The sequence below is a fragment of the Culex quinquefasciatus genome, chromosome 3 (genome assembly GCF_015732765.1).
Source record: "Culex quinquefasciatus strain JHB chromosome 3, VPISU_Cqui_1.0_pri_paternal, whole genome shotgun sequence".
Taxonomy (NCBI): Eukaryota; Metazoa; Arthropoda; class Insecta; order Diptera; family Culicidae; genus Culex; species Culex quinquefasciatus.
In genome coordinates, this window is record NC_051863.1 from 170,857,905 (window position 1) to 170,873,951 (window position 16,047).

At 40.5% G+C, this 16,047-nt stretch overlaps 1 protein-coding gene across 1 annotated transcript in view; it reads left to right on the top strand.

The window, feature by feature from the left end:
- The first annotated feature begins 3,137 nt into the window (after positions 1-3,137).
- LOC119768573 (serine/arginine repetitive matrix protein 2-like) overlaps positions 3,138-16,047 on the top strand; it is a 90,488-nt gene continuing 77,578 nt past the window's right edge. Inside the window, exons 1-2 of the mRNA XM_038258585.1 lie at positions 3,138-3,213; positions 3,422-4,205. The gene's annotated coding sequence lies outside the window, so the exon portion shown is untranslated. The remainder of the gene's footprint in view (positions 3,214-3,421; positions 4,206-16,047) is intronic.

Below are 16,047 nucleotides of genomic sequence, written 5' to 3' on the forward strand. Positions count from 1 at the left end.
TCCGCTAAAATCACCGTCTCCTCGCGAAGCGAAGCGATTTCATATCTTCTAAAATAAAAAGTACAAAATTCTTAAGTTCTAGGAATTTTGCCTCATTTCCTTATTCCAAAATTCTTAGAATTTAAAACTAAAATTGGGTTCTAAAACCCTCTGACAATTTTTATTACAACGGTTAAAAACACGATTAAAACCCATTCCTCATTACTTTTTTTCATTTTAATGCAAATAAAAAAAACAAGACAACATTATTTCGATGGATCAACTTTGGTCCCCTTGGAATGAGCTGTCAAAATGGGCCGCGAAGTTGATTTTTGAAAATTGATTTAAAAATCTATTTTAAATCTTTCGCGGTTGTACAAAAGGTCATTATACTTAGAAAAATAAGCTTAACGTTGTGAACAATAATATCACAAATTTAAGCCACAAAAGTTGGTTTGTTCGCATCAGAATCTACTCTTTCTTTCTCGCAAAAGTTGGGTGTCATGCACGTTATAGCTGTTTTTTAAGGCTTACCGCCCGATGTCAGATAACATATTTTGCAGGGACAGGTATCGAGAAATTAAAAGTGCAACATGGAGGTAAACTTTCTGTTAAGCTTCTGTGAAGTTTACCATGACAGTTGCGAAAGTTTAACTCCATGTTACCGGCTCACATTTTTTTTTAATTTCTCGATAGCTCGAGCTCGATCTGCGTTTGCATCAGGAAACTGTGACGAGGTATTCGTCATTTTTTGTTAAATTAGTTAAATTATTTTCTTACCTGGGCCTAGAATGCTTAGGTCCTTAAATTTCAAAAGAAAACAAAGGTAACAACAATATACGTAACCATGGAATCTGATCCCCTGAAGGTAACCGAGCTAAATTTAAAAAGCGATCCTGCCTTCATCACCTTCCCGATACTTGACCCCATTTCCATCCCGCCGTCAGAATCTAATCGCAAGTTCCTCGAACCTATCATCGCGTGTCTTCACGATGCTTTTTACTCTTCTTCTTCCTCAAATAAAATAAAAACCGTAGCATTTCTTCCCATTCGTTCCGCGCTCCGCTGACTGTGATAATTCGGTGACTTGCATCCCATGTGGTGTGCCGGCGCGCATCACTTTCAGCTTGCAGGCGCAAGATTGCAGCAGCGCGTGTGCTATAATTAGAAAATCAAACAACACTCTTCTTCTCTCGCAAACAAAAATTAAAGAAAAAGAAAAAATGCGCACGCCAATGGCCTCCACTGCAAGTGTATCGCAAAAGAGAGGCAGGCAGAAATGTGAGTTCAGTGCACTGCAACTTGGCTGCAGAGTAGGCTGATGGCCCCTCTGCCTAAAGTTTGGAGCCCCCCTCGATATCGAACCTTGCCATAATGGCGACCGCGGGAACTGTCAAAGTTTTATAGCAACAGCGCGAGTTGGGTTCGCTGAGTCGTCGCTGTCTGCACGAGCCTTCGTCACCTTGGCAACTCCTCGCGGATGGCACACCTTGGCGGATTTGCACAAGCGTCGGTTGCGCAACCGACGACGACGAGCCGGCGACGGTTCTTCCATTGACCTTAGCCTTCACCGTGAACAATTTGCGCAAATACCGCGGCGAAGCATGATGTGTGCAGTATGTTAGTACGATCGCGTGATGCATGCGGCCAGCAAGACCAGATCAAGAGCTTAGAACAGAGAGCTCAACGTAGCGGCAAATCGTGGCCGGCAACTTGGAGGAAGAGGGAAAGAAGACTTCGCTGTATAGGGTGAATAAAATCATTAGCGCATCAACTACTCGTTATTACGGCCGATTCACGGCCAAGTAGGCCTTGCGCGACTGGAAGAACCCCAGGCCTGCTGCTCAATGACCTAAATCGAGCGATGCAGTGGATTCCTCTTACATTCCGCAAGGCCTGCTTCGCGATCGTGACTGGATCGCGCCGTCGCCATCTTTGTTCACGATTTGACATTTCGACGAAACTCTTTACCAGCAATAATTGTCAACGAAGCGCGGATTCAGGATTCAGTCCTGTCCCAGCATGAACGCGCAGAAAATGGGTCAAAAGAGAATGGCAGCGGCTTGTCCTGTCTGGTTGTCGAAAACTACCGGATTGATGTGTCCAGCGCGGGACAACAATGCGCGAGAAGTGAAAGTAAAGCGTCGAAGGTAATGAAAACAAGTTTTGGGCTGCAAAGTCACGCGAAAAGCGCCGCAATCAGCGTTTCGGTGAGAAATGTCCGGATGAAATTATCAGCTTCGTGGTGGAGAATCAGCGCGAAAATGATCTAATTAGTGATAACCGTAGATTGCATTACAAGCTATCATGAAATCAACCCAAATTTAAGTTCAAGCAGCACTTTTGTTACAAGGGTTTGCAATATTTTCGAAATTGTGTCGAAAGTAGTAGAGTTTCAAACCTTATTTGTGTAAATAACCTCGATTGAAGCAGTTCTTCACACATTCTACTATAAATCTACAAAAGAAAGGTTGAAAACAACACGCGTGGGCAGAACAAACGGTACTTCCATCCATTCATTGAACCGGCTTCGGAGCTGAATCAATTCATTCCTGAAATCCATTTTCACTATATGTATAGTGCTTGCCTTTGATACTGCTTCAACGGAGATCACGATTGTTTGCTCGATTTGATGTAAATTCAACATGTACAATGATCGAGTCGCCCACATAAATACGAACCAATTTGAGAGGACGATGTGGATCAAGCAAACTTTTCAAATCAAATTCAAACATTAAAAATTGAGGTAAAATCTAGAGTAAAACTTTACAAAAATCGAATTTGTTATAGATTTCAGTGTCAACTCCGAATCGTTCAGGAGCTTCGTAACAAAAATTGATCCGTTCCAAAAAATTTAGTGTTTTGAGCAATACAACTTTTGTACTGTTTAAGTATTTTTATCTTTCAATTCAGTTGGCAAAAAACTAGTTTTCAAAAATTCAATGAAACATCAAACAATGCAAATTAATTAAAATTTTACACACGCGGCATCCCTGTCCGATTCACTCTCTCCTTCGCGTAATTACTCTCTTCTCTTTCAAAACATCTTCGCTCTCTCCTGCTCCACTCTCAACGCTCTCGCGCTCTCCTCTCGCTCGAATCCACTTCGGCTCCCGTTCGGCCGAATCAGCCGCTTCGAGCCACCTTCTCCATCAGTCGAGTGAAAATCGTCGTCGAGGTAGCTAGTTGGCTAGTATCTATTCTCTCTCCGAGTCGGACGCACTCGCGATTCACGTCTGACTGTCTTTATTTTAACGAGTGTGTGCGTGAAACGCCGTGTACGCTCATACTCTGAGGCGCTTTGGCCCCCCCCGTCTTCGCCCCAATTAGCTCATTTTGGTCCCCCCGGCACCCATACACCTAGAGGCGTAGTGAGGCCGCCGCGCCGAAGAGTGACTTTTTGTTTGACGTTTAGTCGCCATCTTCATTTCTGTTTCGGTAGTACCTAGTGGAATCAATCGCAGTAGGCTAGTAGCTGGGTCTGCCTTGGATTTTGGGGAAGTTGCGCAATTCGCAGTGATTTCCAAACTATTACTCAAAGCGAACCTTCGAGGTGTGAAAAGATTACCGTTGGATTCCCTCGGAAGATTCGTTCCGCGGAGTCCACAAAACTCGAGAGATATTACCGAACGACGACCTGCGGCAAGTGGCTGGCGGAGTGTCGGAGGCAAGTGCCGAAGCCTCGCGCGAGAAGACTATACGCAAGCGATGTATTGGTGAGAAGCGACGGCGGAACCACAGCAGCTGAGCGAGCGTGTTGGTACAAGAACCGACCGTCGTCTGGCTGAGGTTTGTGGGACGTCGACGTAGCAGGCGGTGGCGGCATGTTGACCGTCAACACCGAGCTGCCTTGTGTGTGTATGTGAAAGCAATTCAAGGAGAAGAAGACCAGTAATCGAAGCAGGCGAGGCAAGTGCTTGCCTGTGCTCGCTGAGGAGAAGAAGACGGTGTGAAGAGAGAGAGGAAAAATTAACACGCTCGGTCGTGTGTGTGGTGGTGGTGGCGGCCGCGACGGCGATGATGATGCAAACTGAGCAAAAAGGAGCAACAGAGGCAAAAAGCGAAAAATAAACCGTAACTTGTGCGTTGAGTGATTCTTTTTTTCGAGCGTTCGAATCGAGAACATTACTTGTTCGGGATTAGAAATTCAAAACCAGCTGACGTCAAGGAGACGCGACACGACGATTTTTTTTGTTGGCCTATTTCAAGGACAGACGTAACGAAAGGTGAGTTTGATTAGGGTTAGTGAAGAATGAAACAGCAAAGGGGTTTGATGGGGAGTAGTTCACACGGTTGTGTGAATTGGCATTCGGTGGGAGTTACGGATAAGGTACTGTTTTAATGTGACAGATAAAGTTTTTTTGAAAATGAAGATTGAGACAGGGATAGACATAATTTTGTAAGGAGTGGGAAAAGTTGAAGCGAGACGTGCGTGTGTATTTTCAAACAGTAAAATGGATTTCAATGAACTTATTTGCGCTGAAGGCGTTGGATTTTCGGCATATGACGCAAGAAAGTTCTAAGAATATATCTCAATATAAATATGAAGAATAAAGAAGAATTTTCTCATTTGCAAACCATTTCGAAAAGCAGTTTCAGCCTTCAAAATGTTGCATTTTCAAAATGTTGGGGGTAATTTGATCCCCCTTTCATCATTTTGAAAAAATCTTAAGCAAAATGTTTCTTATTCTTCCAAACTTTTATTTTTTTATAAGTTACAGCAATTTCACATTAAACCTGTACGTTTGTGTTCAAAATATAACAAGTTTAGCATGCAAAATATTTAAAAACTTGAAATTTTCTTTTTTAGACCAAAATTGAGCATTTTTACAAAAGCTGGTAATTTTTGTTTACAAAACTTTTGAAAAATGGTTCAAACTGCAGTAAGTTATGTACAACTATACTAAAGGAAACTATGTACGAAAACCCAGCCCAATTATTTAATCTTGAGGCTGATTCCAGTGACTGTAAAAATGCAGGGATCTAGTCTCCCTAAACGCATTTTTTTTAAACAATTGATTGTAAAAATAGTATGACGATAAATTTAACGTCAAATGCGTAAGGGTTTTGGAGTTGATATGTTTATCAAACAATTCATGTATGAAAAATATTTTTTTGAATAATTTTAGAGTGTTTTCCAGACTTATCAAAACAAAGAAAAAAGATCTCTTGGAAGTTTTTTGCAGCACTTTTTAGAAAAATGTGTGTAACTCAATCTAAACATTTTTTAATTTTTTTCTTTGTTTTCTACAATGAGTTTTAGTCAATTTCGCGCAACTTTCTAGAACAAAGCTAAATGTTTTACCCACATGCTGACGAGATACAGGCTTGGGATCAAGTGTCCCCGGGGATCAAGTCTCCCCACTCTCCCCTAAGCAATAGCTAAACTTGTTTGAAAAGAAGTTATACAATTGAGCACCTTTAAACGTAATACTTCGTAAGCCAGCTAAAGTTGAAACATTGGGACGCTGTAATGAATCGCGGTTTCTTGTAAAATGATTATGAGTGGAGGGTTTAAATGTTGTATTACTATGAGTTTGATTTGATAAACATGAATAAATAAAACAGCATGATTGAATGATGTAAATGCCTCTAACAGGATAATATTTTTTTAATTTAGTGTACAAATCAATGGAATGACTACGGATTGGCAAGTTTAAGATTATTCTTAAGAATTTGTTCTGAGCAATTTGTTCCCTGTTAATAAGAATGTTACATGCGTCACTCCAAACAGCAGTTATATACGAAAGATGAGAGCTAATCAATGAATGATATATCAACAAAAGGACGCTTAAAGGTAGTTTGTGTTTGATTTTGTAAATGATTCTAGTTATTTTGTTTAGCTTTAGTAATAATGAATTTACATAAGATGACCAATTAAGTCTGTTATCTAAGATAATTCCAAGATATTTGCATTCATCTATAACTTTAACTTCAGGAAAACTGTTTTTGTTTGTGTCAATCTGTTAGGAATGGAACGATTAGAGTTTTTAATATTTATTATATTTGATTTATTAATGTTCAAAGTTAATTTGTTAATTCGGAAATATTCAACAAGAGTTTTGAGATCATCGTGCAAGTTTTTATCATTTACGGAAGCAGACTTGTTATTATACAGAAAAGAAGAACCGTCAGCAAAAAGGACCAAGAACCGAACTTTGCGATAACTCTGACTCCGACTCCGGGTTATCAGAAATGTTCGGCTCGGACTCCGACTCTTAAAATTTAGCCGACTCCGACTCCAGCTTTGGCGAGTTTTGACGACTCCGACTCCGACTCCAGGTCCCCAAAAAGACCCGACTCCAGCTCCGACTCCGACTCCACAGCCCTGCTTGGAGGACACTCCGTCTGATAGTTGCTCCGTGGCTTGCTTCACGACCCGTCGGAACGGAACGGTCGCGGAATCAGCTGGTTCACCTTTTTCCGGATCACTAAATCTTCGTCTACAGCTCTTCGTGAACTTCGTCCGTCGCTCCGTGGCTAGTTTCACAACCCGTCGGAACGAAACGGTAGCAAAAACAGCCAACCTGCGTGAAGGATACTCTCTCGAATGGACGCTCCGTGGCTTGCTTCAAGATCCGTCGGAACGCCGAATCTTACCCTGACCCACCTTTTCCCGGATCACTGAATCGTCGTTTACAACGATGCCTTAGGATATGGAAAACACGTTTTTTTTCTAAACCACGTTTCTCCAAAACATAAACAAACCAAGCGTGACCCAACGAAACGTCAAAACCAACACTCTGAATGAAGTTACACAGATTCGACTAAACAGGGGAATCGGGTCTCAAGATTCTGGTGCGGATCCAAATCCGTTTCGAAAATTCTAGTTAAAATTTCTAGTTTCCCTAATTGATCATTTTTTAGCTCCGAATAATTCCGAGTTCCAATTATTACGCAAAATACAGGAAAAACTCTCTCGTGGGCAGACTTAGCCAGTGTTAGTCCACCCGGAATGCGGAAATAAATGGCCAAAAACCGGCCTCCCAGTTACCCGGCCTCATCCGGTGGAATAAATTAGCACTTTCGGCGGTTGATGGTTTTTGGCCTGGTGCAAAACACGCAACGCGAACCGGCGTCGTCGACTTGGCAGAATTTGTCGGTTTGACGCGCCTCGTTTCTCCTCGTGAGCGTGTGTTTACGTGTGTTCGTGGTAATGGCGTGAACTGACCTAGATTATGATGGTCGGTCCCCCCCCCCCATCCGCCACCGTACCCCCCTTTTGGCCACAAGGGCTTTCTCGACCCAAATGGGGTTAATTGAACGAAAACAGAGCGAGAGAAATATGGGTAATCAAGTGTTTGCGTAAAGTTAGAGGCCCTGGAGGTGGCGCATTATGAAACCTGTCAGCGTTTGACAGATTGTCAACTGCCACGGAACTCAATTAAATCCGCTCGAATTGATTTGCACAAATCAAATAATTGCTGCCAGCAAAAGTCAACTTCTCCATACTATGAGCGGTATAAAATAGCGAAAATCGCACCACAAAACGGCCACCGGAGCCAGCGCTTCGTTTATATACAACACTGTTATAATCACGGTAGCCGAGCAGCATGCATTATTCAAGTCATGTATTTAGCATTTTCTCTCCCGCGCAACTACTGCTGGCTGCACTTTTAAACTACCCCTCGTCGTTCGTACTCCGCCAGCACTGGCTGTCTAGCTGTCAAAGTTGGAGTGTTTTTTTTTCTGTGTGTGAAACCCCTCGTCGCGCGACTGGCAACCCTGCCCCCGTCTGTCTTGGCCACGCTCAGCTAGCTTTTCTGCTACTCGTTTTCAAGTTCAATATGCAAATTTTGCAATTATTTCAACTAGAAGTAATGTTGAGTAATGGAGCGCGTGTATGCGAGAGAGTTTTTTTTCTGTTTGTGGAATTGGACAAGATGAGAGGGGGTAGGCAATCTCATGGGAAAGTTTTGTTTTGGTGGCCTAGTTTTGACGGTCTAGATAATTTGAGCAGGTGCTTGGAATATTGTACTCTGGGGCTCGGTGGATTTACCAACACATTTTATTCCCCTTTAAACTGTTCTAAAAAAATAAGGAAAAAATAAAATCATTAAAAATAGGAATTTTCAATCTTGAGTTTTTGCCTTCCTCACCTCACTGAGGCAAGGCTATAAAATCACTCGAAAATTGAACTTCTTAAATATACCTTCTAGATATACCTCCACGTATACCTATCGAGAAATTAAAAAAGAGAGATGTGAGCCGGTAACATGGAGTGAAATTTTCGCAGATGTCATGGACAAATTCACAACAGCTTGACAGAAAGTTTAACTCCATGTTGCACTTTTAATTTCTCGATCGACTCAGAATCAAATTCTGAACAAATGTATGTGGGGATGTGTGTAGACATGATTTTTTTCCACACGATTTTCTCAGAACTGGCTGTACCGATTTTGGCCGGATCAGCCTTATTCGATTCGTTTTGAGGTTCCATAAGACCCTATTAAAATTTATTCTGTTTAGTAAAGTATTTAAAAAGTTATGCTAAGAAAAAAAATTTGTATCTACAAAAAAGGGTGATTTTTTTTTTGCATAACCTCAAAAGGCCGGGTCTTTTTGTTTACGTGCAAGAGTCGCGCCAGATGCGAAACGCCCGGTTGCCACATTGCTTCAAATGAGAGTCTGCATGTTTTCTGGAAAAGTCTGTATTAGGTATATATTTTTTCATAAACTTATTTTCTAAATTCTAAATTAGAAATTCTCCGAATTAGAGCGTCCAAATAATTTCCGGAATTAAAAACCCAAGGAAACGAGAACAACTTCAACAAATTTTCTGGGAAATTTTCAATTAAATGGAAAATTGTACAGAACAGCAACTTCAACTGGCAAAAATGGATTGGCTGCTTGAAAAAATCGCCCAACTTCCGGCCCGTGATGTCATTTTATCCTGCCCGAGACGGCTTTTCAAAATAATGATATGACTGGCCCTTAGGCTGTTCATGAATTATTTGATAAATCAAAATAAACAAGTTGGAAAATCAAATTTTGGCAGAAATTAAATTGAGAACATTTCGATGTTATTTTTTTTTTGTTTCAACAATGGTTTTGTTTCAAATTCTAACATTGTTTTTGTTTGAATTAAATTTTTAACATTTTTATATTGATTTTTTCAGAATCAAATGGTTTCATTTCGTAAAAATGTGAATTATATGAAAAAACGTGGATTGTTGTAGAGAAAGAGTATAACATTAAATTTCTAACAGTATTGAATGCGATTACTTAAAATTTAAGCTATTTTTTGTGGAATTCAAGTAAAATTGTTTTTTTTATAAATGAGTAAGCAAAAAATGATGTATTTTTTATCTTAACAGTAAAAATTTTTGTAAGGAAACAAGCTTAAATAAGCCAATTAATTATACTGATAACAAAATTCACTGCAAATATTTTTAAAATATTGAAAAAAAATCTCAAAATGAGTAAAGAAATCAGCAAATAACATATATTTAAAAAAAAATTGTTTAAATAAACTTTAAGAATAACTTTCAAATTTTTATGTGTTTTAAAAATCAAGCAAAACAATGCCAAAGGGCCGTTGTGGGTTTGTAAACAAAGAGTGTGTCCTGCTCATGCTAGAGGATGTTTACATCTGGCATGAAAGGGATACACTCTTTGTTTACAAACCCACAACGGCCCTTTGGCATTGTTTTGCTAGAAATACTTTTATAATATTTTGTAAGAAAAAAAGATTGCATAAAAGATTTGAATCCAAATTTTGTTTCAATAAATTTTAGGATGTCGCATTGATTTGTGTGTTGAGAAAATAAATTTTGAAAAAAAAAAATACTGCGGCCTTTTGTCTTCAATCGCAATACAATTTTAAACAAAACAAAAAATAAATAAAAATAAATCAAACTAACACATTTTTGAAAGTAAAATTTGTTTTTATTTCTTAAAATCCAGATAAATGAATCTTTTTTGCAACACTAGTTATTTTATTTGTTTATTTTGGAAGGACCTGATGAAAATAATTTTATTGATTTTTTTTTAAGATTTACAAAAACTGCTTGCAAAAAAGAAAAACCTCTTCTTAGCGATCGAAACTTGAAAACACACACAATTTCCAGTATAAAAAATAAAATAAAAAACTAGAGAAAATAAAACACATACTACTGATTATATAACAGCTCATTTAGCAGTAAGAAAAAAGTCATGCTTGTGCTTGAACAGCCTCCTACTTTGTAGATGTAAACAATGTGGGATCATTCAAAAATCACGTTACGCATTCTCTTTATTCATCACCCAGGTTGGCCAGAGTCAAACTAAAAGTCTAACAAAACAATGCAAAGTGGCCGTTGTTAGTTTGTAAACAAAGAGTGTGAGTGTGGGTGTTAAAATTGGCACGGTTCGTTTGACAACAACTGGTGTCAAACCATCGGGGTTCCAGTGTATAATAAACCTTCAGACTATTTTTTTTAGAAAAACTGGTTAGTTCAATTCGAAGGTTAATCAAATTGAACTAAATCAAATCAAGTTCTTTCGCTGAATTATTTTTTCCCAATAAATTTTCAAAATAAAGGGATTATCCATAAACAACGTGGACCGTCACCGCTAAACAACTAATTGATATTAAGGTTAAGTTCTACTAGTATATTTTTCAATGTCCCAACATTTTCAACCCAAATCCCATTCTGCAGCTTCACCACCTCAGAAACAAAAATGAAATAGTTCTTTCCTCGCCGTTTGGGTGTGGCGTGGCCACCATCTCAAATCCCGGGGGTCGTCCGCTAGGGAGGGATATCATTCCGGACCCATGAACAATAACAAAACAGAGAAGAGAAGTTTGAACAGGTCCCCCCTCCCTTTCCCCAATCAGAGAAAACCACCCTCGTTTGGGGCGTGACACGAAATTTAATGCTGTGCAGATTCAGCTTTTTCCCCCACGAAGTTCGCCTTCAAGGTGGCCTACTTTCGGGAGCTGACTGCTGCCAGCCCACGACCTTTCTCTTTTGCGCCAGGACTCGCCCAACTCGACTGGCTGGTCCCGAGACTCGGTGTCTGTGTGTGGGGAGCAGCTCTTCAGAGAAGTCTGGGCAACATTAAAGTGCTTCAATTTTGATGGAGATTAAAGGGGATGGACGTGGAAATTGAACCGTTTATAGCCGAGAAGGAGTCGCATTTTCAGACGTGTCGTTTCACGAAGCTCGACTTGCATAATACGCGAGCTGTGCCATCTCCGGGAAGAACTGCATATTGTTCCCCCGGAGGGGGTGGCACAATCTCGCTCCAGCGGATACGGATGGCTATAGATCCATGTTGCCCTGATGGTTGCCCAAGGATACGAAGCAATCTGACGACGACGATGGCGATGACGCGGAGTCCTTTTTCTTTGCAAAGAGCTTCAGACAACAAAGAACAATCATTGATGGTGTGCGATGAGGACCGCGGGAGGGAGGACAACCGCGCGATGGATGGCGGTGACCGCAAGCGGGCTGGCACTGTGAAAAATGAGTGGCCATTTTGCGAAACTTGTCCCACTCGATTCGTCACCGTACTAAAGGAGGTATTAGACTAAGACAAACAAACAAACAAGTTCGCACTTTTACGTGTTTGACAGTTTGCCAAATTGACTGTAGGCTGACGTTTCGGCAAACAACCAAATCAGACAAACTGTCAAAAAGTTCTAGTTTGTTTGTTTGATTGCCATTTTGTCTTTTTTTAGAAAGAATGAAAATTGGACAATGAGACATTTCATCAACTGCTTCCACCAGTGCACCACTGTTTACACTGCTCTAGGTTATGTTTAAACAGGAGATGAATCGCTGAATGAAGGTGGAGTCCCTCCCCCCTTCTATTTGTGGGGAAAGGTCGTGGCGCCCGTCTGTCTGTGTGAGTGTGGTGTGTGCACAACAACAGCCACCGCCACCACCACCGACCGTCACCGTATAGCGGTATCGTCTTCAAAGTTGATTCCAGCGAAGCAATTGGGAATGAGGATAAATTGATGTGACGGTCGCTGGCAACAACAACAAAAACAGCGAGAAGGACGACGTCGGCAGTAAAATAAAATAAGTAGATTGTGAGAAGGGGGGCCCAGTCAGGCGAAAACAGATTCTTTCTGTCTGGATGAACGATGATGGAGAAAGAGGGAGGGGAGGGTCTATTGGCTATATTGACAGGTCGGGAGGCTGACTTAAGTAGAAATGGACTTGTGGCCTTGAAAACTTGTTAATTTAAGTCTAGAAAAATAATTTAATTAGTTTCGTACCACATTATAACTGATGTATTGCCTTTGTCACGGTATGTCCACGCATCCTTCCTCTCCTCTTGATTCCGTAAAATGAGATCCGTTTATAAAATCCTCTCTGCGGCAAATGCAACGCAGTATGCCTGCCCGCTTCAATGAGTGTAATAAATTTTGGGTTAAAATAAAAAATACTTTAATAAGTGTCGTTATAAAATTTCATCCCAGTTAGAAGAAGAGCAATTACAGCTCAAATCAGGATTTTTTCTGGTACTTTTGTACCCGGCCCTCTCCGATTTCAATGAAACTTTGTAGACATGTTATCCTAGGCCTATATAAGTCATTTTTGTGTATATGGAGCCAATAGTACTCGAGAATAACATTTGAGAAGGGCGTAAGGTATTTCAATATTTTAGTATTTTGCAATTTAAAAATTACTGTATCTCGAAGCCGTTTCATCGTATCAAAAAGTGATCAAAGACAAACTTGTAGGAAATTGGACGGGCTTTCTGATAAAAATACACTGAAACAAAAATACACGCCACTTTCATTTTTAAATTTTTAAGTTTAAAAAATTTAAATTTTTGAGGAAATACCCTAAGATGCAATGTGGTATGTATCTCCTAAAAAAAAAATACAAAAATCATTTACTAAAACTGTTTTTTTGAAAAGTGGTCTAAACGTCAAAATTTTTAAAAACCGGTAGTGGGAATCGATTCCCTAGATAATTTTACATAAAAGTCTCCATATTGATCATTGTCCTATGTCCAATCCATGGGAAGATACAGCGGTTTTGAAAATAAATATGTTGAAAAAACGGGATTTTTGGTGGTTTTTGGCATTTTCTTTAAGACAGACTTGGTTTTCCAGTCTCGTAAATATTTTTACCAGAAAGCTCGTCCAATTTCCCATAAGTTTGTCTTTGACAGCTTTTTGATTTATATCGTTTTTATATTTACGTAATCAAATTTACTATCCTGGTTTCTACCACACTGAAAAAAATATTCTATTTTCAGTTATAATCAATGTAATTAAGCTTATATCTGTAAGCCCTTACATCCAATTGAAATGCTGTCAAAGGCAAAGTTATGGGAAATTGGAGCTTTCCGTTAAAAATATTTACGAGACTGAAAAACCAAGTCTGTCATATAGAAATTGTCAAAAACCACCAAAAATCCCATTTTTTCAACATTTTTATTTTTAAAACCGCTGTATCTTCCCAAGGATTGGACATAGGACAATGGTCAATACGGAGACTTTTATGTAAAATTGTCTGGAGAATCGATTCCCAATACCGGTTTTTAAAAAAATTTTACGTTTAGACCACTTAAAAAAAAACAGTTTTAGTAAATGATTTTTGTATTTTTTTAGGAGAGACATACCATTCTGCATTTTTCGTCAGTCTTTTAGTAACATTTTAGGCTATTTCCTCAAAAATGTTGAACGAAAAAAAATCGTGACATCACCTTCAAATTTAAGTTTTAGACTTAAAAATCAAAAAATCTCATAGATGTGGCGTGTATTTTTGTTTCAGTGTATTTTTTTTTCAGAAAGCCTGTCCAATTTCCTACAAGTTTGTCTTTGACCACTTTTTGATACGACGCAACGGCTTCGAGATACAGCAATTTTTAAATTACAGAATACAAAAATATTTAAATACCTTACGCCCTTCTCAAATGTTATTCTCGAGTACTATTTGCACCATATGCACAAAAATGGCTTATATCCAGGTTTTTAAGCGAAGATGGCGTTTGAATGGTGAACGTCCGAAATGTCAAAATCGCGCAGTAGCACCAACATTAGAAAACAAATGTGGCTGTCATGCCATGGCACACTTTTTCGGAATATTGGTACCACTGCGTGATTTTGACATTACGAACGTTCACCATTCAAACGCCATCTTCGCTTAAAAACCTGGATAGGCCTAGGATAACATGTCTACAAAGTTTCATTGAAATCGGAGAGGGTCGGGTACAAAAGTATCAGAAAAATTCCTGATTTGAGCTGGAATTGCTCAGAAGTAAACCGATGTTTGCTGGACATACATTCGTTTTTAGGCTGAGTAAGTCCTACAATGCAAAAATCACACAAATTTCTTATGGGGTGCAGATTATGTGACCAAACAGTTTTCTGCACAGCTTTGAGGGATTTCTGTAGCAAAACAACTAAAATTCTTTGATTTTAATTTGTTTGAAAATGCCAACATAAACATCACAACACAGTCACTTGTAAGACCAAAGAGCCTTTCTCGATCGGGTCACGACCAATCATAATTCACCGTCGGTTGACGCAAACGCCTCCCAATCTTGCTGCCCTGTAGCGTGTCACACAGACACAATAAGCACACCAACCGGCGTCGTCGTCTGCCGCCGCCATCCTCTCCCGTCAGCTGTTAATGAACGATGTAAAATTTGGCCTTGAAAATTGGTCGTCATATTGGCGAGCGAGCTCATCTTCACTCACTCTCTCACAAACACACACCCTGTGTAGAGAAGGAAATAAATGTCGGCGATAAATAAATTCCGTCCGATTCGCTGCATTTTGCACGACGTCGACAAACAAACACCAAGAATTCGGAGCGTCTCCGACGCCGCCGCATCTGGCGTCGCGGAGGTTTTGTTTGTCCTCCTCGCGATGGCGTCGTTTCTTGTGACCTCGTTCGAAGCCACAAGGCGCTTGTTTACGCGAATTTTTCGTCGGAAATTGGGAACGTTAGTGGGATTCTGTTGTCGAAGTGTTGATTTTGAAGCCCATGCAGCATAATCGTGGGTTGTACGCAAAGATGATTACTTTTTCGTTAGCGTGTACAACGCACTTTGACAGCTAGCGGGAGTGTTGCCATTTTCATCGATTTTTTCCAGCTCCACTCCGTGGAACCTGGTAGATTCCAGGGATATGCGGAAGATAAATTTAGAACCTCCCAGTTTCTATGCTAGGGTCGACGCAAACTCGTCTCGTCTCGTGGGATATCAAGTATACAAATATTGACGCAGCTATTTATACCTTTTCAGTTCGCGGCGATTCGATCGGACACACGATGGCTAGTGTTTCCATCAGCATCAGTCAGCACGTCTCGTTCGCCGACGCAGGAAACACCGCATTCTCGCTCTCAAACGACAAATGATTGACGGGACTTTGAATTTTGAAGGTTACCCACGCCACGCCAAACCATGATGTCATTCGGGTCGGCTGTCACCTTTGACAGCCAGCGGGTCCGCCATTTTTCCGGGCGACGGGTTGCTAATTGCATCGCGAAAGCTCTCCCACTCTGTTGCCTCACACTTAATGGGCTGGAAACCAGCTTAATCTTTCGTAACATGCGGCTTCCCAATCATAGTCACTGACACCAACTCCGGTGGACTTTCTCGTCGGAAACTTTCTCTTTACACGCCGCAGTGCCGTTTAAATTTATCCCGCTAGTGCCTCTCTCTGCTACGAGTTGAAGTGGAAAAAAGTGCAGCCAACTGCAGCTAGTAAACGATACTCTAGCGCAACTTTCACGCCGATTGGCACGGCTGTCACAGTGACAGCTTACTCACGAGCTGCGGCCAGCATGACCCACTGGCTTTTGAACCTGTGCTGCGAGGAAACCAAGACGCCCGCAAAACAATAACCGTGGTTCACGAGCTGACCCTTATTTGTTTAGTCCGCGTTCAGCGTCATCTTTGTTTGAGGCGAGTCGTGACTTGAAGGTTAAGTTCGCGCTGTACCCATCATCAACATCATTCCCACCAACCAAAGCAGTCAGTGTTGCCAAACAACGTGACCATCTGGAGCGAATTTAACGTTTTAGCCGACGCCAGTGCACCACGTGGCATTAAAAATGCATGAAGGTGTCGCTTCTGTCAAGGAAAAGTGCGCGAATGAATTTTAAAGCGCCT